We start from the raw sequence: 20,974 nt of genomic DNA on the forward strand, positions 1-20,974 counted from the left end.
CAACCCAGGCTTGTGCCCTGACCAGGAATCAAAATGTGACCTTCTGGTTCATGGGTCATGCTCAACCACCGAGCCACACTGGCCAGGCAGTCCGAGGTATTTTATTATGGCAGCCTGAGTAAACTAACAGGGTAGGGAACCAAGCAAGTTGGGGCAGGGTAGAGTTGGCCTTCTTTGCAGTTTGTCTAAGGTCCATATAGCAGGTGGCATGTGGCATGTGACCCTGGGGGATGGTGGAGGTCTGAACACTGAGGCTGCCAGACTAATTTAGAAGGCTGCGGATCTCACCTTGGCCCCCTCAGGCCAGGCGAGTCCAGCTGTGCTCCAGGAAAGCCTTGTTTCTCGCTGCCCTGTACCTGCTCTTCACCTCTTAGAAGGAAGGGAGGAGACATCACAGTACAGTGGAGGAAGGAGACACCACAGTACCGTGGAGAAAACTATTTTCTATAGTTTTCCCAGGGGGAAGGAAATAGAGGGATGCATCGCCTTTAGAGAATTTAAAACGGATAATAAAACTGACCATGAGTTGGTGTGCTTCTAATTGTCACCACGGTCCAGCCACTTTAAGCAATGCCAGTGGTGAAATATTCCCCTCTGAAATAACATATTTTGTTGGTCTAAGTGCTAAACAATTGCTGTGGGTATTGTTGAGTTTTATGAATATATATCTAAGCTTCCAATTGAACTTGTTTTTATTATCTCTCCTTTAATAAAAATGGCATTCTCCTTGGAAGTTAATTAGAAGAAGTTCCATTTATACAGAAGGCCCCAACTCCAGCCGAGTCAGCTGCAGGCGCGGGTTTAGCGAGTAAGTTCATTAGGGTTCGGAATCGCTCAGGCTCCCTTGGAGCGTAGTTTCTGTCTCCAAGCTCAGTGGTGCTTCATGTTCCTGCTTTAAAAGCAGGTTAGAAATGAACAAAGAAAGGGAACTTGAGGTACTTCAATTCCATCATTCTGTGTGACCACTTGGGGTTTTTGTTTGTGTTTAATAGTTTAAAAAATGAAACTGAGTATGAACGGTGAGGTGTAATCTTTTTGTTTTGTAAGCACACCTTTTCATTCATGCATGAAATATTTTACTGGATTTGAATACTGTCATGAAAAGTAAAATTAAGGTTTATTCTTCACCTTAAGTTGATAATTTTTTAGAACTACAGCACACCTCAAGGAAACAATGGTTATTTCAGAAAAGAAAGTTGTTGTATGAAAGAGAGGATCATTAAAACATGACCTGCTCCAATGTTAAATGCCCCAGCTTCACCACTGGGAACCCCCCCTGTGTTTATTCCTCTCTGTTATCTCTGAGGGGAGTAAAGCCTTGATATGGTTCCTGTGTTTGAGGTGTAATTTAGACCTCATGCCCTGGGAGCTTAAGGTTGGCCAACTAGGAACATAAATCATACTCTCTCACATTAGCATTATATAGACATTCAAGCTTAAGGTGTGCCAAGGCCCAAATTAATATGAGATCAATTCACATTCACTTCTTCCTGGTTCATTCAACCAACTGTCCTTGAGGGCTGACTGTGTGTCTGGCACTTTACTTGATGCTGAGGAGACAGAGATGATTAAGCCTAATCCCTGCTCTTGGGAACTCCTAGTAGAGAGTAGGGGAGACAGATGGTCAAGCCAATAATTGCAATACAGAGCATAAACATAGGGGGGATAGAGTGATGAGCCCTGTTGGGTTGAGACTGGATGAAGGTATTTAAGTGTGTTTTTTTTGTTGTTGTTGTTGTTTTTTTAAGGAGTGGGTCTTTGCCAGCAAAGACAAGACAGAAGGTTGCAGAGAGGGGAAGGTGTGTGAGATAGGGAGGCACGGAAGTGCCTGGAGAGTTTGGGAGAAAGTGAGTGGGTCCCTGTTGGGTGGGCACAGTGGGTGGGGAGGTTCAGAAGAGGCTGGAGGGGTTGTAGGGACTGGGTTTTATTCTGAAGTCTGTGTGGGGACATCAAAGGACTTGTTGAAAAAGAATGACTTGATCAGACCCACATTTTTTTTTTTTTCAGACCCACATTTTGGAAATAGTGCTCAGGTAGCAATGACTCAGAGGAGGGGAGGCCAGAGGAGAGGGGGAAAGTTAGTAGGCAAGTTCTCTGCCTGCAAACAAGGCAGGGCAGGCTGCTGGCACCCAGGCCACCTGAAGGAGTCTCAGTGGGTGGGCCCTGGAATGCATCCGGGCCTGCCTCTCAGACACCCTTTCCATGGCGATAACTGTCAAGTGAGCGCTTCCCGCACATGTGCTTCTGCCCTGACTGGGCCGACTCAGCCCAAAAAATTTTAAGCTGCATGTGCCATTTCGTGTAAATGTTATCATATTCTCCATCTAAATTTAATCTGGTTTAGTTAATAAGATCAAAAGTGGGGAATATATCAACTTCTTCTATTAGTCTACATATGCTCTGGTTTCTTTGTTTAAAAAGTTATTTAATTTTTCCAAGTAATTCAGGTAAGTGGTTTATTAATATTTCAAGGGTTTTCCTGTGAATATAGGTGTTTCCAGCCCTGTTGGGCAACCACTTTTAATATTTTGAGCTATTCTCCTGGTATTTACTGCCATATTTTCCAAATCACCAGTGAGTGCATAGGCAGGTCTTGTCTTCCTGGTACAAGTCAGGGGGTCAGGAATTTTTGTATTGGAGCAGAAGGAGGGGCATCTCACTGTTCAATATTTAGACCTATGCTGAACTCTCTTGATTTCTGTCCACATGTCCTCCTTTCTCTATATGATGCCTGTTCCCACGAAACAGGAGCTTCTCTGTACTTAGAGGAAAGGACTGCAGGTGGTCTAACAGCTCTTGCTCTTCAGACTTCCAATCAACACCATTAGTCAAGCCCCCGCCCCACTCACCCCTCCGGAGATAAGCTGATGCCTGCAGTTCTTGAGCCTTTCCTCATTCGGGTAGAATTGATTGTATCTCTAGGCACTTGGCACTCAGTGTTCTCATTCTGGTTCCTTGGTTAGCTTTACATTTTCTAAACTTTTGTTGCTAGTTCTGATCCCCTGCTGTTTCTTTTTCTTTGTACTTTGTGGATTTGTATCTGTTAAACACTTATTATTCTTAGTTTAGTGTGATTTTAGGGAGTAAAAGGAAATGCATGTGTTATTTCATCAGGATAAACTGGAAATCACCAAAAAGCAAACCTCATATCAGTAACAACCACCATGACAATCAATTATTGTTTTAAACCTTCCAGGCAGCTCATTTCTTTTGATACTTAGAAATTTGGATGAGGATGAAACAGGAAAGGTATTTCATGGACTCCCATAACTGGTCCAGTTTCATGGAATGAGTTGGTGGAAGAATTAGGACTGAAAGCAAGGCTCTTCCCATTAGCCTGGGAGGTTTTCTGGAGGTTAATATTTTTAATAAAACACATTTCTTTTAGACATAAAACTGCCGATAATTTTAACAAGAAATAGGTCAGTTTTTCCCTCTATGACTATTATAACTTCACATCATTGCATATTTCTAAAGCTAAGCATCTTTTTAGCATTTGTAATGTACTACTTGCTGAATAGATCCTAAAAGCACAAAATCTCCCCCTGGGCTTATGATCTAATGAGACATATAAGACCGTAAAGGCAGAAAATGAATAAGGGGAAGTTGGGTAATTCTCCTCCGGTAGATGCACTTGGCATCTGGCTTCATGTTCAGAGCATTTTTCTTTGTTGAATCTTCTGGTCCTCCCGACAGCCACTTAGTTATGGGAGAGACATTTAAGGGGAAGGAGGAAAAGACTTCTGAGGAGAAATTCAAAGGAGGGGAAAAAAAGAAATCACTGTACAGTTGGATATAGAGCAGGAGCTTAGGCTTAGACTGTATGAAAACAAGCATAAACTCTCCTTGGTTTGCACATGACTAAATATCCCACCTGGAAATGAAAGCTCAATTAACACAGAGCAAGTGTTCCCCAATGTTTTATGAATGTTTGCTCCCCAGCGCTTCCTCTCTATTTACCTCAAGGGGGTTATTCTGAAAACATCTCTTACCCAGTGTAGAAACATTTTCAAACAAAGGTAGTAAAACAGTAGGAAGCTGGTTGCCACTTTGAGAGACTCATGAGATAGTCACACATTTTGCACCTGTGTTTCCCAGCCCCCAATTAGATGTGCACTTTGAATATAAGGACAAAAATGACCAAAATGAATATAGGTTCCAAAGCCATTTCAGGCAGTTTTTGAGGTTTATGAAGGTGTAAGGGGGGGTGGGGTGGGGTTGGGATTGGGGCTTAAACAAAGGAACAATGGGTAGAAGGGATAGATTTTATCACACTAAGTATTCCAAACCATGAATTTGCAAATTGTAATGGTTTTCTTGTACCATCAAGTGCCTTGTTATATAATGGCTGTTCCAAAAATTCCCCCCTTCCTTTACTTCACAGTTCTAATCAATATGCTGTATTTTTTCTTGGGACACTGCCTAATAATGTCAGCTCATTCTAGTCTAGTTCCTTTTTGGGGGTGCCTGCCTAGTCATCATTATTCTCCCTCTAAAGCAATTAATGAGGACACAGTGGGGCAGAGTTGAGAGAGTAAGAGTTCTGGCTTCAGACAATTTGGCTTTGCTGCCTGGCAGTTCCACATAGCTCCATGATCTCAGGCTATTCATTTCTCCAAGACTCAGTTTCTTTATATGCAAAATGGATATATTTCTGTCCTGCACAGGTTTCATTAGAAGAGTAAATAAACGATATAATGAATGCATAATGCTAAACCAATGCCTGGCACATAGTAGATACCCAATAGAAGGCAACTATTATTGTTAATATTAAACATTTAGTTTCAAAGAGCCAACTTTATGAACAAAATTCCATTTTGCTCCACTTCACCTCAAGTTAAAAATAAAACTCAAAAACATGCTTAAACATTTTAATTGAAATATTTTTTATGTAAAGCTTGAAAATTAAAGCCAATGAAATAGAAAATAATACTAATAATCAGATATTAACCTAATGCTGATATGAATTATCAATCAAACTCATCACAATAAAGACTTAGCTAACAACTAGTATATGCCAAATATATTTTATGTAGAAAATGCAAACATGAGTAATATTAGTCTCTTGTTTCAAAAAAGTCACAGTCTTGAGGGCTGTAAAGCTTTATACATAACTATGCTACACAACATGGTAAGTTGAATATTGGGAACAGGATTCCATTGGAACACAAAGCAGGAGTGGCTAATTCTAACTCATGGCATGAGTGAAGCTGCATAAGGTGGTGGGTGAGGTTTGGATGAGTAGGGTTTGGATTTAATCAGACATGGAAGGGAAGGAAATTCCGGATTTAGGAAGAAATGCAGCAAAGGATAGGTGGTGGACACACATGTTCAAAAGAGAGGACTGGTCTGGTTACAATGAGGGTTCATGGAGAGAGATGAATAGGGATGAGAGGGTTGGAAAAAGATGTTGGGAGTCATATTCTTAAGGCTTTACAGACTTTGTGAGAAGTTCCTACTTTAGTTAGAATGTAATGGGAAACCTGACAATGACATGATCCAATTAAGAGTTTAGAAGAGACAGCCTTTGGAAGAATTGCAGAGTGATGAAACAGAGTCGAGAAGTTCAATCAATCACCAGGCCCCCAGGGTTGATCTGTTAATATCTGAAAAGTCCCAAGAGTGGGCAGGTGTGAGGACAGCAGTAGGGAACAGTGAGGTCTGAACATCATTTCAGAAGTAGAATCCCTACCGTCGGATGACTAATTGGGTCTAGGCGAAGGGTTGCTGGCATTCAAAAAATCCTTATTGTTTTCTTTTTTTAAAACCATAGATGTAAAAATTCAAATACCATAAAGTACAGTATAACATGAGGAAGATTAAATTCCCTCAGAGATACCCTCTGTGTTTTTGGGAATATTTCGGGGGAGAAATTCTGGAGAAGGTAATCTGGATTATGCACCTGTACATTGTGTGAGGGTTGCTGTAAGATATATCTCTAGAAATAGAACTGTTTGGCTAAAGGGTCATTTCCATTTGGTAATGCAGCAGCATGAGAACAAAGGGGAGGAGAGGCTGCCACAGAGATAGAGGCTGGGGGAAGTGGATTGAGTGGTGGCACTTTATCCTTGTGAACCAGGAGGGGCTAGGACTGTGATATGGAGGACAGGGTTAGTGAGGAAAGGAAGAGGGTCACTCTGTTCCTTAAGGCCAGTGAGAAGGAGGGACTGATGGGTGAAGGAATGGGAGTATTTGAAGAGGATGGTTTGCAAGGTTTTGATATTATCAATTATTTCAGTGAAATAATGGTCAAATATCTGGCTAAGGATCGGTAGAGTGATAAATGTAAGGAAAAAAGGGAAAAGGCTTGAAAAACACATTTTGTAGGATAGAAAAGAGAATCATTTGGGAAGGAAGCATATTTTTATTTTTTTGAAAAATATTTATTGTTGAAAGTATGACATATGTCCCTCTTTTCCGCCATTGACCGATTCTAGCCCACTTCCTTCCCCCACCCCCAGGCCTTCACCACACAATTGTTTGTGTCCAGGGTTATATGTATATGCATACAAGTTCTTTGGTTGATTTCTTCTCCTCCCCCCCACTTCCCTCTGGGATTCCACAGTCTGTTCCATGCTTCTATGTCTTTGGATCTATTTTTGTTCATCAGTTTATTTTATTCATTAGATTCCACATGCGTGAGATCATGTGATACTTGTCCTTCTCTGATTGGCTTATTTCACTCAGCATAATACTTTCCAGATTGGGAGGGAAGTATTTCTTAAGCAACAGCTAGTTGGGGCCCAATTGAGGTTGTAAGGCATGAATTTGTAGAACATCCAATCCTATCTAATAATAGATAAATATGCAAATTGACCATACCTCCGACACACCATAAGCCATGCCCACAAGCCACGCCCACCATCCAATCAGAGCGAGCATGCAAATTAACCCAAACCAAGATGGCTACAGCCACAGAGAGCAAGGTTTCCTAGGTAACAGAGGAAGCCAAGCTTTCCGCCTGCCCTTGCCAGGCCTAAGCCTCCACTCAAGCTACAAAGTTTCAATTATAGAAGGTAAACAAATTCAAACAAATGGCAGCAGAATGGAGCTTGAGAGAGCAGGCCGGGGTTGCCGCCGGCAACAGGGGAAGCAAAGCTTTCCGCACACCCTAGCCAGGCCCACCCGCTTAAGGCAACAAAGTTTCAATTATAACCCCAACACAAATGGCTACCAGCCTCGGAGGGAGCACCAGGCTTGGCTCTGCTCCAGGCTACAAAGTTTCAATTGTAGAAGGAAAATAAATTCCAGATACCAGGGCCTCCGCTTGCGTTGCCAGGGGGCATGGCCCACCTGCAAACCACCACAGGCCCCTCGCTCAGGCCACCCCACATCCCAAGGGAACCCCCACCTGATCCGGGACGCCCTTCAGGGCAAACCAGCTGGCCCCCACCCCTGTACCAGGCCTCTATCCTATCTAATAAAAGAGTAATATGCAGATTGATCATCACTGCAACACACAATATAGCTGCCCCCATGTGGTCAAAGATCCTGCCCCCATGTGGACACAAGATGGCCACCACAGATGGCCAGCAGGAGAGGGCAGTTGGGAGGCACCCGGCCTGCAAGGGAGGGCAGTTGGGAAGGACCAGGCCTGCAAGGGAAGGCAGTTGGAGGTGATCAACCCTGCAGGAGAGGGCAGTTAGGGGTAACCAGGCCGGCAGAGGAGGGAAGTTGGGGGCAAACAGGCTGGCAGGCAGAAGCGGTTAGGGGCAATCAGGAAGGCAGGCAGGCAAACAGTTGGGAGCCAGCAGTCCTGGATTGTGAGAGGGATCCCAGATTGGAGAGGGTACAGGCTGGGCTGAGGGACAACCCCCCTCCGTGCACGAATTTCGTGCACCGGGCCTCTAGTATGCATATAAAATTGAATGGAAATGGGCTATCATTCTCAATCTTATTCCATAAAAACCTTGAAAAGTAATCCAGGCTTATGCTTAAGTTCTTTTGAGAAGGCAGAAAAGAAGAAATTATGTCATACCACATACAGCAAACCTTATTAAAGTAATTTGTTGTTTTTCCTGCTTGATGTCACTTATTATGGCAGCTGCGACCCCATGTCTCTCTCTTACAGAACACCATCCAGCTTAGCTTTGCCCTTGCCCTCACCTGCTGTCTCTTCTTCCCCACTGCCCCCTTGAGCCTCTTAGATTTTTTTACTTTACTTTTGAGGATAATGCCATGCCTATTTTATTTATATAATTCAGTTTTATCTTTCTGGACTTTATCCAGTTCCCTTCTCTACTCATTACTGTGATCATTTCAACAAAAGCCAAGGCTTGAGCATCACAAGGAGAGACTACTCTTGAGAAGGCAGGGTAGACAGAAAGATTGCAGACACTTGATCTTTAATATTCTGCCTGTCTCACAGCTATTCTCAGCAACATGGAGTGGCAGCAGAGAAAACTGGTGTTTGAGTTGACCCAATGGGACATGCTCAAGCAACTCAAGCATTAAACATGTCATTATTAAAGATAGATTACAACTTAGAGAGTCATGTGTGGGCAATATATTTGTTAATATGTGAGTTATAGTTGCTGTATATGAACAGGCCAAGGGTATAATATATATATGAATTACTTTGATGTGACAATATTCTGAAATATTATATCACCTTCTTTGGCACTTTTCTAGGCATATTGCAGGTATTTCTAATATTTTTGATTCTTGAACTTTTACTTTGTTCTCTCTCTCTCTCTTTTGTTAATCCTCACCCAAGGATATTTTTCCATTGATTTTTTAGAGAGAGTGGAAAGGAGAGGGAGAGACAGAGAGAGAAACATTGATGTGAGAAAGACACATTGATTGGTTGCCTCCTGCACTCACCCTGACCAGGGCTGGGGATCAAGCCTGCAGCCGAGGTATGTGCCCTTGACTGGAATCGAACCTGAGAAGCTTCAGTCTGCGGGCCAATGCTCTAACCACTGACCTAAACCATCTAGGGTTATTTGTTCTCTTGCTTTGACTGATGACCCTTGTTCCCTTTGATCTTTGGATGTTGCCCTTGACCATCCCTGTCCCTGAATTGATCTTCCTCCAGATCTTTGCATAACTGGATAATTCTCATCATTTAGATTCTAATTCAAAATATCACTCTCTCAGGGGGCCTTATCTGATCAACTTATTTAAAAGAGTGCCATTCTTATCCCCAAACTGTTTAGTTTGGTGATTTCTTTACTTACTATTGCATATCTTTTCCTTAGAATACCAACCCCAATGAGGAGAGAGTTCCTTTCTGTCTCACTACTGTAATCCCTACACAGTCTAGCCCTATGTGATAATCAAATATATTATTGTTTCACTTTGGACATGATTTCTATTTGATGCATTCTTTATGGATGCTGAGGTTGTTTGTGTGACAGTTACTAGTATGATTTTCCTAAGGTGAGTTTTGCTACTTTCTACATTAATATGTACACGTACTCATGCTCCTTTCATTCTCCTTCTTAATTAAAAGCCAGTGGATAGATTTATAGTTAATGATAACTTACAATAATATTTGAAATTACTTTTATATTACTGCTATTAAATTTTTTTTCTAAATTTTATGATCGTATGACAGCATTCTCTAATACGGCAGAAAGCCCAGACATGATATCAACCAGGTAATTGTTCTGCAAGAGAAAGGTGACTCCAAAAGGAAGACACAGTTCATGCAGGAGGGGGCTCTAGAGATGAAATCAGGAATGTGCATTATGGAAGGCATGGGCGCACGGCAGTTCTGCAAGAGCAGACAGGTGGAGAAGAGAAAAACATAAAGAAGAACAAATCACAGAAAAAACCCCAAGGTTCATTATTTTTAATTATAGTTGACATAGAATATTATATTAGTTTCAGATGTACAATAGTGACTTCACATTTACATACACTGCAAAGTGATCACCACAGTAAGTCTAGTGCCCACCTGACACCATGCCTAGTTATTAGAAGATTATTGACTTCACTCCCTATGCTGTACTTTACTGCCCCATGACTATTTTTTAACTTTTAGAGTTATGATAATGATAATATAAATAATCAAGAATTCTGCTTGTTATAGATGGTGTGATGCAAACAGATGGAAGGGGGAAGGCAGAGACCATTCAACTTCTATTCTGATTTTGCTTTCTCTCTCAGGAGAATGGTGCTGAGACTGAGCAAACTAGAGCAGAAATACTTAATAGGTAGTTGAAATGAAGTAGATAAAAAACAACTTAGTAGTCTCTGACTATTAAAATATAAAAACCTCAAGTTTTTGATGAATGATTTTATCCCAGGCCATTAAGAGACCAAGCACATGTAATAAGGGATTTGGGGGTTTGGCAATTACTTTAAAATTATGGAGAAATGAAGAGGTTCCAAAAGAGCAAACATGGGAAAATAGTGTCTGTATGATCAAAATGGGAAAACCTGTTGGACATGTGGATGGTCAACATAGTTCTAGAAATACACCATGAATATAGATAGGGGAAATCATGGCTAGTTGATATCCATTCCCAAAGAATTTTGTCTGAGAGACTCATTCACCTGGAAAGTAGTATTTAGAAACTTTCTAACAGAGCTTTGTTTTCAGTATGTCTTATACATTTTAAAAAATCCATGACTTGAATGAAGACACAGAAGCTTATCAAATTTGTAGATGACAGAACTCGGGAGAGAGAGATAATATAATGGAAGAGAGTCATCATTCAAAATGATTTCATCAGGTTGTAAAGATAGGTATAACTCAACAAGATAATATTTCAGGAAGATAAAAGTAACCCACTACTTTTAGGGTTAAAAAAAAAGTTATGCAAGTATTATTGGGCAAACACACAGTGAAAATGCCTGATATTCAGTCATTCCAACAAAATGCAATGAAAGTTTGCATTTTATGGGAGATTGTAATGCAGATCAGAGTTGGCAGGAATGGCTAATGAAATCAGACCATTTCTGGAATATTGTGTTCACTTGAAGTCAGGTGAATTATGTCCCGTGTGGAATAGTTGCAAGAACTCTGGACATTTAACCAAGAAAACAGAAGCCTTGAGAGAACTTGAAAGCTCTTTCTAAATGCATGAAAGGCTGTCACATAAAAGAGAGAGTAGTAGGTATGACTCCACAGGATAATGGCTTATGCCTATTAATATAGCATTTCAGTTTCCCAGGAAAGACTCCTAATGACTTACGACTCTCTTGGTACATTTTCACTCCACTTTTGCTTCTTATACAGTTTGTAGTATATCATCATTATAACACTACCTACGTTGCAAAGGGTTTTACAGATGTGGGTCACAATTACATGGATTTGATCCTCACACCAAATGTGGGAGATGGTGAGGGTGTTATCATCATTATACAGAGGAGAAAACTGAGTCTAAAGAAGATGGTGATGGCTTTTCTCCAAGGTGAGATGGTTTCTGAGAGATGGAGCTCTAGCCAGAATTTTGGATTTCTGAGGCTTAGGTTTAGTGCTATTTCTGCTATCATATACTTCTAGAAAGAAAACCTTTCCAATTAATTAGAACTCAACACAGTATTGGTTTTGTTTTGACAAGAAAAATGATCAGTCCATGCTCTTTCCAACAAGTCTTTCAGTTCATTACCTGGGGCATGTGACATGGCAAACACCTTTAATAGTTATTCACTGAGGTGACAAAATGCCCTGGGTGATATGTGCAAGAAAAACAATGAGATAGCACAGGTTTTAAAGGGATGGGAAAGATCCCCTTTAAAAATATATAGGGCCAGTTTTGAGGGCAGAAAGAGCTTGAGGATGATTAGTTAGCATGTTTTTCCTATTACACATTTTTTTTCAGCACCTTTTCCCTTATTTCAGCAAATTGTCATCTTACTAGTAAAGTAGATTAATCTGCAAATGACCACTTCTTAGAGCATGTAAATGCGCTAGCAAAATGGAGATAAATGTTTAATTTTTTGCCAGTTGCCTGTTTATTAATTGTAACACATGCTATTGCCCCAAAATATTCACATCCACTTATAATACAGTAGGTAGGAGTGTGATTGGTCTCTGGTATTTTGTTGCTCAATTACCCCATTTTCTACCCGTGTGGCCCTAAGCAAGCTGCTTAACCCCTCCAAGTCCCAGTTTTCTCATCTGTAAAGTGGGAAGGACACTACTGACGGGATAGCGATGTTGTGAGAATGAAACAAGATGGTCTTTATGTAACGCCTGGAACAGAGTAAGTGGCCTATACATTTTAGCTATTTTTATCACTCACCAATTCTTAATAGAGATTGGGATGGCAGGAAGGAAAAATAACGAAGAAAGCGTCTGCTCCTTGCTTCTGTGTGTATGGGATCGAAAGGGTTAGTGATACTAGAAATGCTTCCCGGGTCTGTCGGTTGGTGTTTGTTGATTTCTTGGGCACAGGCTGAGAAAGCGCACTCTGCACATACCGGGGTTGTGCAGCCAGTGGTAGACGGCAGACCTCCCACACTAGTGCACATTCCCCGTCCATTCTGAGGCACCGAGGAGTGGGTTCCCCACTATGGGATTCCATAGCAACTTCTCTTCCCAGAGGGCACTGATATTATGGATGACGTCAGGCAGGCTGGTACAATGACTTAGATTTACATAAAGGGAAAGAGCTGAAGACAGCGCTTCACCCAGGCACTTTTCCAGTAAAGTTCAGCATTCTAATCATAAATGAAAAACGGAGCTACCCAAAGTGGGATTAGTAAAAACAGAGCCAGGACCCTCCTAAAATGCCAGGCATCAGTGACGAATTTAAATAGTTTAAAAAAAATAAAGTTATATTTCGACATGACATTTGCAAATGAGCGCCCAGCATGGATGATTGCTTAAATCTTTTTCTCTGAAGAGTGATTTCTCTAATTCTAATAGCAGGCATTGATATTCTAGATCTTTGCTGCTTAGCTTGTGATGCAGTGACATATTTAGTACGTTTCAGTGCTGGAATGGGTCTTCTTGTCTCGTTTGCAGGGAACACTGCCCATGCTCCTTAGCTGTCTGTGACCCATGGGTACTCAGTGCATGGAAAAGTAAAATATTTTCCTGCGGAAAGCACCAACATTTAAAGGACTTAAAAATTTCTGATGAAGCTTCTGTAAAAGGGGTCCTATCCTTCCTGGCTTTCCTAAACAGAATTTGCACAACACGCTGTGACTGTTTGGGAGGAGATTCAGAATTGTTAGAAATGCAGATGCTGGTGTATATAATTGGCGTGGTCTCAGGGTTTACTGACGGCACCAGCTGAATGCCTTTGAGGTAACTGGCACCACTTTGCTAAAATTTGCTCTTGCCTTTCTGTCCCTTCCTTTGCTGCCACACTGTCTTACTGTTTGTTTTTGTTCTTGGTATGCCTTGTCTTTCTTTAGTAGTCCTTCTCTCTTCTAACATGCTGTTTCTAATCTCCTATGGGCCAAACATTTTAGAATGGTGCATAAAATATGGGAAAATGGACACTGAATGAAGGTGTCTGAGGCTCTCCTGCATGCCAAATATTTGAGTGTTCAGAGTTTGTTATATGTCTTTGGACCATGAGACTTTATTTTCTTTTGCTGTCTTTCTTTCTAGTTCTTGACTGTGTTTCCACTACCAGGTAGCTGGGGTTGTGAGAGGTGGTATGTTCTTGTATTGCTGTTGGTCAGTGAACTCATCTTCTCACCACCACTTTTGTTCGTCTGTGTTAGAGAACTCATGTTTCTGTCTTGCATTAGAGTTAAGTGTGTGTCTGATGGAGGCTAGGGGTTCGGTAAGTATTTGTAGAATGGGTGACTGCTTCTCCTATTCTATGCCATATTAAATTGTAAATTTCTTGAGGGGGGTGACTGCTTTATTCATCCCTGCATCCACTCAGCAAAAAGTATGCACTCAAGGCTTACTGAGTGACTGAATAAAATTGTTAGACTACACAGTACTGTTGGTAATAAGTAACCCACAAAGATTCCAAAACGTATTTTTATTATAGAACTTTATTACTAGGTATAGAAAAATGTTGGAGACAGAAATATTTGGGGCAACATCATAAATGAGTTTACTAATCACTCTTTTTGGGAGTAACATCATTGTATTAGGTTCCGGTGGCTGTTGTAACAAATTATCCCAGACTTAGTGGATGAAGACAATATAAATTCACTATCTTACAGTCTTTCAGGTTAGAAGAGCACAAGTCTCACTGGGCTAAGATCAAGGTGTTGATAGGGCTTCATTCCTTTCTGGAGGCTCCAGGGTAAAGCTATTTCCTTGCCTTTCCAGCTTCTAGAGACTTCCTTGACTGAATGTTCCTTAACTCTGGCCTTTATGACCACGCAATGACTGGTCAATCCCTTCTCACATTGTGTCATTTAGCCACTAACTCTTCTGACTTCCTCGCACACATTTAAAGGACTCTTGAGATTACATTGGTCCTGCCTACATAATCCAGGATAATACCCTTATTTTAAGGTTAGCTGACTAGCAAACTTCCATTTACCGTGTCACATATCATAGGATGTGAGGATTGGGACATGGACATCTTTGGGCACCACAATCATCAAACAAAATATAAAGAGCTGAAGTTCAGGAGGATATAAATAACTAGAGGCCCGGTGCACGAAATTCGTGCATGGAGGGGGGTTGTCCCTCAGCCCAGCCTGTACCCTCTCCAATCTGGGACCCCTCAAGGGATGTCCGACTGCCCGTTTAGGCCCGATCCCACCTAAATGGGCAGTCAGACATCCCTCTCAAAATCCAGGACTGCTGGCTCCCAACTGCTTGCCTGCCTGCCTTCCTGATTGCCCCTAACCGCTTCTGCCTGCCAGCCTGATCACCCCCTAACCACTCTGCTGCCAGCCTGTTTGCCCCCAACTTCCCTCCTCTGCTGGCCTGGTTATCCCTAACTGCCCTCTCCTGCAGGGTTGATCACCTCCAACTGCCCTCCCTTGCAGGCCCGGTCCTTCTCAACTGCCCTCCCTTGCAGGCCTGGTGCCTCCCAACTGCCCTCTCCTGCTGGCCATCTTGTGGTGGCCATCTTGTGTCCACATGGGGACAGGATCTTTGACCACATGGGGGCAGCTATATTGTGTGTTGCAGTGATGATCAATCTGCATATTACTCTTTTATTAGATAGGATAGAGGCCTGGTACAGGGGTGGGGGCCAGCTGGTTTGCCCTGAAGGGCGTCCCGGATCAGGTGGGGGTTCCCTTGGGATGTGGGGTGGCCTGAGCGAGGGGCCTGTGGTGGTTTGCAGGTGGGCCATGCCCCCTGGCAATGCAAGCGGAGGCCCTGGTATCTGGAATTTATTTTCCTTCTACAATTGAAACTTTGTAGCCTGGAGCAGAGCCAAGCCCGGGGCTCCCTCTGAGGCCTGTAGCCATTTGTGTTGGGGTTATAATTGAAACTTTGTTGCCTTAAGCGGGTGGGCCCGGCCAGGGTGTGCGGAAAGCTTTGCTTCCCCTGTTGCCAGCGGCAACCCTGGCCTGCTCTCTCAAGCTCCATTCTGCCGCCATTTGTTTGAATTTGTTTACCTTGTATAATTGAAACTTTGTAGCTTGAGTGGAGGCTTAGGCCTGGCAAAGGCAGGTGGAAAGCTTGGCTTCCTCTGTTACCTAGGAAACCTTGCTCTCTGAGGCTGTAGCCATCTTGGTTTGGGTTAATTTGCATACTCGCTCTGATTGGATGGTGGGCGTGGCTTGTGGGCGTGGCTTGTAGGTGTGTCGGAGGTATGGTCAATTTGCATATTTGTCTATTATTAGATAGGATGATAGATTTGCATGGTGGAGAAAGCTAGGGAACAAGGAGATTTGAGCTTCTGAGGTTTGAACAGGGCTCAGGGATAGTGTAGCATTCCTTTGGAAGCAAGAGGAGAGTAGCAGGCATGTGATCAGCATGTCAGACACTTGTTCTTTTTCTCTCAGACCCCATACAACTACCTGCCGGCCAGCCAACTTTCCTGAGGATGTGGGTGGTAAGAGTTCCAAGTGAGATGCAGCAGGAAGAAGATGACCAGGTTTTGAACAGGAATTTGCAAAGAAAAAAACCATGAGCTTCTTATCCACAGATGATACCGGTTACTTTTTTTAATATTAAAGAGGAACTGAGAGTTTGAGAAATGTAATAATCAAAGAAAATTAGTCATGAATGGAGACACAGGACCTAAGAATCTTATTTTCCAGCCTGGCTATCTAGGTCTTTTTTTCTTTGGTAAGTGGAACAGAATGAATCACTTATCCACAGGCTTGATTCACACAGAAAGAAGAATTCTGGTACAGATAATAACTAATATAATGCCAGACCTCTCTCAGGAACTGCAGAGATTTTAGATCAATGTGTAGTCAAAGAGTACATGGTGATGACTTTCTGAAAACTTGATCAATAAGTACACATCACCAAGATCAGAATTTATTTAAAATTATGAACAGCCTGGAAGTCTGCCAATGCCTGAGTAATAACTCCAGGCAGTCCAAGTTCATGCCAGCTTCCACCGTTTATATAAATTGCTGAAATCTCTCATGCTTGACCCCTCTGATGTATCAGCTTTGTTATGTCAGTTTAGATATAGGTAAATTTCCTATGGGCATTTATTAGCTTTATTAAAAAAGAGGCAATTGTCCAAAGGCCTCTGGGCCTATGCACCCAAAATATGAAATAAAAGAATGAAATTAAATACTCAGGCTGCCAAACACCTCATAAAAAAATCCAGGCCAGTTCAAACTACTGAGGCATGCCACGTTGGCAGGCTCGAGCTTGCAGTTCCCCCTGTAGCTTACAAACCCTCCTAACAGTCGGGTTGGATGGAAACATGAATTGCAAAGGCAAAGACCATCAGCAACCTTGATTTGGGGCTTCATATCTGGAATACTTTATTAGAAGTAGGATGGCTGGTCTTAATGTGTTTGAATGAACCTGTGGGTGAGAGAAACCCTCAAAAGGAATCTCTGTCTTTATTAAAATATACCCACCTAACATTCTCTGACTTGACATGCCACTTTGATTGATAGATTTCACTCTTGGAATTCTTCACGTTGTCACTTCCACAAAGCCCGACACTATTGCCTATCTGCCTTCTGACTAAAACAATTACCCAAAGGCCATCTTGCTCTAAATCAGTGATTTTCAACCCCGAGGTGATCCTACATCCCAAGCGACATATGGAAATGTCTGGAGACATTTTTGATTGTCACAACAAGGTGGGGAGGAAAACAATTGGATGTGGTGGATAGAGGCCAGGGGGCATTGTGGTGTTTACCAAATTTCAGTCATTTATCTACCACTTTCATTATTTTTGCCTAATCCACATACCTCCTGAATTATTTTTCACTTGGCAGTTTGTTCCCCAAATGAAACTCACTTCCAAAAAAATGATACATATTTGTTTTTAGGAGAAACTTTATCTTGCTATCATAAAAGAGCAATCATCACAGCTTTCATAACAGTAAACTCGTTGTGAAAGTACATACAATGAAGACACAACAGTGATATGAAATTACAGGTTGATACCTGGTGGCTGCCATCTTTCGGATAAAATGAAAGATTAGCAAGTTTTAAAGAAGTCTTAAAAAAAGAGAAGCACCAGACAGACTCTGTCCTTCATGAAATAAAATGGGTGTTTGCATTGACAAGAGAAGAGCTTCGTCCTCCTGTGATGCATTGGTGTTTAGGTCCGTGTCTTACGCCACCCTCTGCACTGGCTAAGGTTAGTATGAGAACATGCCCCATCTTAGAAAACACTGGGTTGTTGCATTCCTCATAGGACACTCTTCCACCTGGATTCTTGCTTTTCTGTTAGGTGTCCAAAGATTTGAATGACTACTTCATAGCCATTTTTAGGGTGTGGATTTCACACTGGTGCATCCAGATAATGGTAACCTATAACCAGGGATGTTTCTCTGAACCCAAGAAAATCAGAGACAGCTCAGGTGGCACAATGAAAATCTAGTGTCTGTTATTGCCAACCAATGACAAATGCGCTCATGGAGTTTTATTGTCCACTCCCACCCCATTAAAAGGCCATCGAAAATGTAATCCCCTTCGTAGAATTAAAGTGACTGCTTCAGAATGCTTAGCAGCGTAGTTATTCTGGGTCATGCTATTCTAAAGGGAAGGACTGCCTCCTTTGATCTGAACGGATTGCACAGTAAACATTCAGTGCATGATGATGAGCCAGTATCGTTATTCACAATATCGACATTGTTATATTGTGAAGGGGTTTACAGGCAGCACCGTCTTTGTGACTGCTGCAGGGGGCTGATATTTGTGTGTCTACTTGCTCGCTGGAGAACCTGCGGCCCAGGAGGTTATGCTGATCCTGGCTGCCTGGGCAACAGAAGGATGGGACATTGCAACAGGCACTTGAGGCTTCTGAGTTCCCACTTGCTGCCTGCCTGGTGCCCCAAGCCAGAGTCCCGTAGTCCAGGAGACTGACATTGTGTGAATTCCTCCCCTCAGGGATAGCCTGTTCTTGTCCGTGTGAAAAGGGAGCTAGCCATCCTGCATTAGGAAAACTGTCTGGGCTCAGCTGAATTTTCTCTCTCTGGAATTGGTTGCTATACCTATAATTATCTTCAAGCACCACCATAAAAAAAACCCTCCAATCTTTTCTTCATGTTGCTCTTCCTTTGGGGCACTGGTTCTGGACCCATCCGACCTTTCTACCAAGCCATCATTAGTGGAATTATATTTCGTGATCCCCCTTGTTCTGACGGGAGCAGAGGCGGCATGGAGCGAGCACAGCAGCCGATAACGAGGGCTACAGAGGTTCCCAGAATTGTGTCATCACAGTCCAGCGAGCAATGTGCTGCCGCTGTCAGCCTGCGGCAGCCTCAGCACCCCGCAGCCCTGCCTCGGTGACAACTGGAAACAAGGGAGAGACACGCACTCGGCCCACATTTTTTCTCCTTCCTTTGGCTAAAGAAACCCCCCCACCAAATCCTGAAAAGAACATGAGCAGTGTTGCCCTGTTCTGCATCTGTGAGATTTTTTTTTTTTTTTTTTTTTTGCTGTGGAACAAGGTATTTCCAAATTTCCTTCAACGCAGGGTCAGGTGCTGCGTTACTGATTGATTTTTCCGGTGGGATTCAGGCCCAATAAAAGATACGAGGTTTTAGAGTGAGATGACCTGAACAAGAGCTCACCCACTTGAGAGCTTATCACTTCACTCAATATTAACCACCGTGTGGCACTCTCAGTGCTTATTAGAATCTATTTTTGTAGGAAATCAACAGTGTGAGAGAATTTTCCCAACAGTAAAAAATTATATATTTTAGGGCACACATACTCCATTTCTCTGTTCTTACAGCAAACAAAAAAAAACTTACATTCCAGCTAGTTTTTTCTCTCTATTTGTTCTATAAAGGACCCTAAATAAAACGGTTTTGTTTTTAGATTTAGAGGAAGTCCCGCCTGACATAGTTCAGATAAAAGAAAAGCATTATGTGTACTCCCTGGCAGATAGTGAAACTGGTGCTTATAGAGAGTCATAAATTTTACTGCTGCAAAGGACCTTAAAGAACATTTAGTTCACCCCCTTGTGGGTGGTAAATGGAGGTAACTGCATGATACCTTCAAGATGGAAGTTCAAGCTACTTTCTGAGAAAGAAGTTGGGAAAAACAAAACAAAATAACCCAAACATGGAATGAATGTAATCAGTCATTTCTAGAAGCAGTTGACCAAAAGAATTGATAAAATGGGCAGCTGAAGACCAGTCCCAAATTTTAATTCTGGAGACTGGGTGTTATATGAAGTGTGTATGGCTTGGAATGTTAAAATCTAACACATTGGATTGGGCCTGTGTTACAAGCTAGGGTAACATGGGATGTGGGTAGCTTGCAAGGGAGATGAAGAGGGGTTGAAAAAAAGTGTATCCATTTCAGTTATAGCCAGTCCATTGGCCTACATAGCAAGAAGATGTCATATTCACCTAGCTAGGGGTCCAGAGGCAGGGTAGGCCTAGTACACAGAACCTCAGACCCCAGACCACTCCTCCTCTCCCTCTCCCTCTCCCTCTCCCTCTCCCTCTCCCTCTCCCTCTCCCTCTCCCTCTCCCTCTCCCTCTCCCTCTCCCTCTCCCTCTCCCTCTCCCTCTCCCTCTTCAGCCTCATCCTGGAGCAGGAATCAAGAAGGTTGCAATTGTCTTATGCAAACATCTTATGGGAATATATTTTGTTTTCAGTGAAAATCCAGAAAGCCATGGTATGTACTGGTGAGGTCATCCATAAATTGGATGCTCTGGAGGTAAAAACTTGGAGCCAGGGGTTACTATAACATGTTCACCCCTGAGACTTTGCAGCTGTCATGGAGAGGGTACTGGAGTTTTCTCTGGAGGAGTGATGCAGGCTCAAGCCTAGTTTATCCTGTCTTACCCTTGTGTATAGAGCCCAGTGGCCCCAAATGACATGTAGGATACAGGGAAAATCATGCATGAGTTTCTTTGGGGGCTTAAGAAAACTCCTTTTGCTATACTGTAAGCATTAGTCTTGTACATTCTTGTCTTGAGATCAGATGTACATAATGTTTTGTAGCAGTTAAGATTCAGAGGGCTTATAGGATATGGGGTGCAGTTTGGGGTCAAGGAGGAGCTCTAAGTTTAGATGAAGGATAATGAAGGATAGAACAAGTTGTTTCGTACATGATTTTCTCCAGATTCCCAGGTCAGCGACCTGCCCGAGCAGGGTGAGCAATTCTGCAGAGCTTGTGTAAGAGCAGATTTTCAGAATGTGCTAATAGTTGTGGGAAGTGAAATTTGTAGCAGTTGGAAAGATGGGTGGAGGAAGGTGCCTGATGCGTGTTTGATAAATGACCATTTTGGCTTAGCCCGAAGTGTGAATGAAACATGCTGAATTCATAGAAAGAGACAGGCAGAACTGGAAGGGAGCATAGGATGGATCTTGCCTTTAAAAGGACAGAAGATGGAAGGAGTGGTAATTAACCAATGCCTGAAAGAAACTGCAAATGTCCTGCTAGGAAATCTGAACTTCAGAAAGACATAGAACAGTTCTAAATGAAGTTTATAGAAGAGGCCAAAATGAGAAAGAGCCTCCAAAGTAGTTGGATTC

Source organism: Cnephaeus nilssonii (genome assembly GCF_951640355.1).
Source record: "Cnephaeus nilssonii genome assembly, chromosome: 5".
Taxonomy (NCBI): domain Eukaryota; kingdom Metazoa; phylum Chordata; class Mammalia; order Chiroptera; family Vespertilionidae; genus Cnephaeus; species Cnephaeus nilssonii.